The 4,733-nt window shown below is 41.6% G+C and overlaps 1 non-coding gene across 1 annotated transcript; it reads right to left on the bottom strand.

The window, feature by feature from the left end:
- Positions 1–459: 459 nt before the first annotated feature.
- LOC127741697 (small nucleolar RNA R71) lies at positions 460–563 on the bottom strand. The gene has a single exon (XR_008002903.1). It is a non-coding gene; the product is annotated as a small nucleolar RNA R71 (small nucleolar RNA).
- Between the last annotated feature and the right edge of the window lie 4,170 nt (positions 564–4,733).

Raw genomic sequence — 4,733 nt, forward strand, 5'->3', positions numbered from 1 at the left:
ACAGACATGGAAGAGAATATAGAGAACCACCATGAAAAAGAAGCTCACAACCATGCCAGAGAAGGCCCAGTAAATCATGCTGGGCAAGAGAGAAGAGTTCTAGGCTCTTACATCAACCCAAACCCAGAAAATTGTGGAAGTATCATTCAAAAGCCAACCATACATGCCAATAACTTTGAACTGATGTCCCAGCTCATCAACCTTATTCAGAACAACTGTGCATTCGGAGAAAGTGCCCAAGAAGACCCCAATCAACACCTAACCACATTCCTAAGAATATGTGATACTGTGAAGTCTAATGGAGTTCATTCGGATGTCTATAGACTACTATTGTTCCCTTTTTCACTTAGGGACAAGGCATCTAAATGGTTGGAATCCTTCCCGAAGGAGAGTTTAACAGCCTGGGAAGATGTGGTAAACAAATTCTTGGCAAGATTCTACCCTCCTCAAAGAATCAACAGGTTAAGAGCTGAGGTACAAACCTTCAGGCAACAAGATGGTGAAACTCTCTATGAGGCATGGGAGAGGTTTAAGGACTTAACAACAAGGTGCCCACCAGACATGTTCAATGAATGGGTGCAACTACACATTTTCTATGAGGGTCTTTCTTATAAATCAAAGAAAGAAAGACGTAGACCATTCATCAGGGGGGTCTCTAAACAAGAAGAAAACCATTGAAGAAGCCATAGATGTCATCGAGACTGTAGCTGAGAATGACTACTTCTATTCTTCTGAAAGGACCAATACTCAAGGAGTGATAGAGCTAAACCATATGAATGCACTGATGGCTCAAAACAAGATGATCACCAAGCAGTTAGCTGACCTTACCAAGAAGATAGAAGAGAACCAAGTTGCAGAAGTCACTACTTCATCACCAGCTCAAGAAGGAGTAAATATAGAGGAAGAGAGTGACTGGGCACAAGCCAACTATATTGGGAACTCACCTAGGCAAGCCCATGACCCATACTCCAAAATTTATAATCCTGGTTGGAAGAACCACCCAAACTTTGGGTGGAAAAATCAATAAGATCAAGGACAGGATCAAAGACGTCACAACCCTAACAACAATGCAACTCACTAGCATTCCACACAGAGACCATATCAACACCCACCCAATAGTGCCTCTCAACATTCACATCAAAACCAAAATGGCCCTTCTCACCCCTCCTACCTCAATTCACCATCACCACCCGAAGATAGACTCTCTAGAATTGAGACTCTACTTAAAGGTATATGTAAGGAAGTTCAAGACAGTAAAGCATTCCAGGAAGAAGTGCGATCCGATATGCAGAATCAAGATGCTTCCATCAAGAAACTTGAAGCATAAATTAGCTACCTATTCAAGCAAGTCCTTAGCCACAACATTCGTAGCAACACTAATTCAACCCCAATGGAGGAGTGTCAGGCTATTAAACTCAGAAGTGGGAAGGAATTGAAGGAGACCTCTAAGAAACAACAAGAGAAGAACTCGGATGAAAAGGAAAAGGGACAAGATGAAGATCAAGTTTCCACTCCCAATTCACATCAAAAAGGAGAAGTACTGAAGTCATACGTTCCAAAAGCCCCATACTCTCAGCAATTGAAGAAGAGGGGAGAGGATAGCCAATTCTCAAGATTCATAGAAATCTTCAAGAAATTACAGATTAACATACCCTTTGCTGAAGCAATAGAGCAAATGCCGCTCTATGCCAAGTTCTTGAAGGAGTTGATGACCAAGAAGAGAAGCTGGAAGAACAACGAGACTGTGGTACTAACCGAAGAATGTAGTGCCATCATTCAGCATAAATTACCCAAAAAATTGAAGGATCCTGGGAACTTCCAGATTCCTTGTATCATAGGAGAAATCACAGTGGAAAAGGCTTTATGTGATTTAGGAGCTAGCATAAATCTGATGTCCTTAGCGATGATGAGAAAAATGAGGATTGAGGAGGCCAAGCCAACAAGAATGGCCCTGTAACTGGCAGAATGATCATTCAAGTTTCCTCACGGAGTAGTAGAAGACTTGTTGGTGAAGGTAGGAGACTTCATCTTCCCAGCAAACTTTGTAGTGTTCGATATAGAGGAAGGAGCCAAGACCTCTATCATCTTAGGAAGGCCATTTTTAGCCACTGCCGGAGCCATCATTGATGTCCAAAAGGGTGAACTTATCCTTAGACTATATGAGGAGAAAATGATATTCAATGTGTTCAAGGCTATGAGTTACCCACAATACTCATTGGGAGAATGTATGAGGTTAGATTCAGTGGAAGCTGTAATGCAATAGACTTTTGAAGAGGAAGAACTTGAGGGATTGACAGAAGAAGAGGAATCAGCATCAAGCAAAGAGGCTGCAATAGCTGAGGTTCATGTTCAGCACACACTAGAGGAGAAGAATGAAAGAAAAGAAGCACCCAAACTTGAACTAAAGGCACTGCCCCCCACTCTCAAGTATGCATATTTAGGAGAGAATGAAAGCTATCCAGTGATCATAAACTCAACCCTCAGCCAAGAGCATGAGGAGGAATTACTCCAAGTATTGCAAAAGCATAAGGATGTCATTGGATGGACATTTTCTGACTTGAAGGGAATCAGTTCAGCCATATGCATGCATAAGATGCTGTTGGAAGATGATACCAAACCTTCCATTCAACCCCAAAGGAGGCTGAATCCAGTCATGAAGGAAGTGGTACAGAAGGAAGTCATGAAGCTGTGGCAGGGAGGGGTAATCTACCCAATTTCGGATAGCCCATGGGTCAGCCCCGTCCAAGTGGTCCCCAAGAAAGGAGGAATCATTGTAGTACCCAATGAAAGAAACGAGCTAATCCCTACAAGAACTGTCACAAGGTGGAGGATGTGCATTGATTACAGAAAACTCAATGAAGCCACAAGAAAAGATCACTTCCTACTCCCCTTCATGGATCAGATGCTGGAAAGACTTGCAGGACATGCATATTATTGTTTTCTAGATGGTTATTCAGGATATAACCAAATAGTGGTTGATCCAAGAGACTAGGAGAAAACATCATTTACTTGCCCATATGGAGTGTTTTCCTACAGGCGCATGCCATTTGGGCTATGTAATGCACCTGCAACTTTTCAACGCTGCATGCTTTCCATCTTCTCGGAAATGATAGAGAAGTTCATTAAAGTCTTTATGGATGACTTTTCAGTATTCGGGGATTCCTTTCCTAATTGCCTAAATCATCTTGCATTGGTATTAAAAAGATGTCAAGAGACCAATCTGGTCTTGAATTGGGAAAAATGCCATTTTATGGTGACAGAAGGAATAGTCCTTGGCCATAAAGTTTCTAACCAAGGCATTGAGGTAGACAGAGCTAAGGTGGAACTAATTGAAAAATTACCTCCACCAAGTGATGTCAAGGCAATTAGGAGCTTTTTAGGGCATGCTGGCTTCTACAGAAGATTTATTAAAGATTTTTCAAACATAGCCAAGCCCTTAAGCAATCTCCTTGTATCTGATACACCATTTATCTTTGATGAGAAGTGCATGCTAGCATTCAAAAACTTGAAAAAGAGGTTGTCCTCAGCTCCTATCATCACCCCACCTGATTGGAACTTACCATTCAAACTGATGTGTGATGCATCTGATTTTGCAGTTGGGGCGGTGTTAGGACAGAGGAAAGATAATTTGGTGCATGTCATATACTATGCCAGCAAGGTCATCAATGACACTCAATGAAATTATACCACTACTGAAAAGGAGTTGTTGGCAATAGTTTTTGCATTTGACAAATTTAGATCATACCTCATTGGCTCTAAAGTGATTGTTTTCACCGATCACACAACACTTAAATATCTATTTGCCAAACAGGAATCAAAACCAAGACTGATAAGATGGATCTTATTGTTGCAGGAATTCAATATTGAGATTAGAGACAAAAAAGGTGTGGAGAACAAGGTAGCAGATCATCTATCCAGGATCCCTTATGAGAAAAGTGGTACACATGATACAAGTGTGAATGAGTTCTTTCCAGATGAGCAATTAATGTTAGTTCACAAGGCACCCTGGTTTGCATATATTGCCAATTTTAAGGCAACTGGTGACTTGCCTCCTGGAATCAACAAACATCAAAGAAGAAAACTCATTAATGATGCTAAATATTTCATTTGGGATGAGCCATATCTCTTCAAGAAGTGCTCAGATGGAATCCTTAGGAGGTGCATTTCAGAAGAAGAGGGACGAGAGGTCCTATGAAATTGCCATAGTTCTAGCTTTGGAGGTCATTTTGGAGGAGAAATGACCACAACAAAGGTACTGCAATGTGGGTTCTTCTGGCCTACTATCTTCAAGGATGCTAAGGAACTGGTGAGAAGCTGTGATGAGTGTCAAAGGGCTGGAAATTTGCCCAAGAGAAATGAGATGCCACAGCAATTCATCTTAGAACTCGAACTATTTGATGTATGGGGGATCGACTTCATGGGACCATTTCCAACCTCATATTCGAACAAGTATATTTTGGTGGCAGTGGACTGTGTATCTAAGTGGGTGGAGGCCATGGCAACCCCAACAAATGACAACAAGGTGGTCATGAACTTTCTTAGAAAGAATATCTTCAGCAGATTTGGAGTTCCACGAGCCCTCATCAGTGACGGAGGGAGTCATTTTTGCAACAGACCATTGGAGACTCTACTCCTAAGATATGGGGTGAAGCATAAGGTTGCCACACCTTATCATCCCCAAACAAGCGGGCAAACCGAGATATCCAACAGAGAGTTAAAAAGGATCTTGGAAA

This window comes from Arachis duranensis, chromosome 9, assembly GCF_000817695.3.
Source record: "Arachis duranensis cultivar V14167 chromosome 9, aradu.V14167.gnm2.J7QH, whole genome shotgun sequence".
Taxonomy (NCBI): Eukaryota; Viridiplantae; Streptophyta; class Magnoliopsida; order Fabales; family Fabaceae; genus Arachis; species Arachis duranensis.